Below are 508 nucleotides of genomic sequence, written 5' to 3'. Positions count from 1 at the left end.
TAACGCTGCAGGATTCAGCACTGGAAGGCACTTTAGGTTAGTTACTGTGAAGATTAAAAATGTATTTTGACATAAAACCTGCTGCTGACTGCTTAAGTAGTAATTAGTCTTATTTTTCTTCTCTGATCATTTATACGATGAATCTCAAATTGTCCTCAAAAATTACTTTTAAGCTAACTTATTTTAATATTCACTATCAATACCTTAACACGCTGACCAGAGGAAGAAATTTTGAATTTAATTTCTCAGTGATTTATATTATGCACGCTATTAATTTTTTTCTAACAACTCAGGAGGAGACCAAGCAGTGAAGATGAAAGCCGCGTTCGCTCTCTTCTTTTAATTTGCACCGCTGCTTCTGTGATTTTGTAAAAGAAATTGCTCTTGTTCTAGCTGCCACCCTTTCCTGCCATTTAAGCTTATCTAGAAGTACTGGAAAATCTACAGGAGCAATGGGAAATGCTGCTTCCAAAGAAACCAGCTCATTCCCGGACTTCAGGCAGCGTAC

The sequence above is a fragment of the Aythya marila genome (genome assembly GCF_965140915.1).
Source record: "Aythya marila genome assembly, chromosome: W".
Lineage (NCBI taxonomy): Eukaryota > Metazoa > Chordata > Aves > Anseriformes > Anatidae > Aythya > Aythya marila.
Note: the sequence above shows the minus strand (reverse complement) of the source record.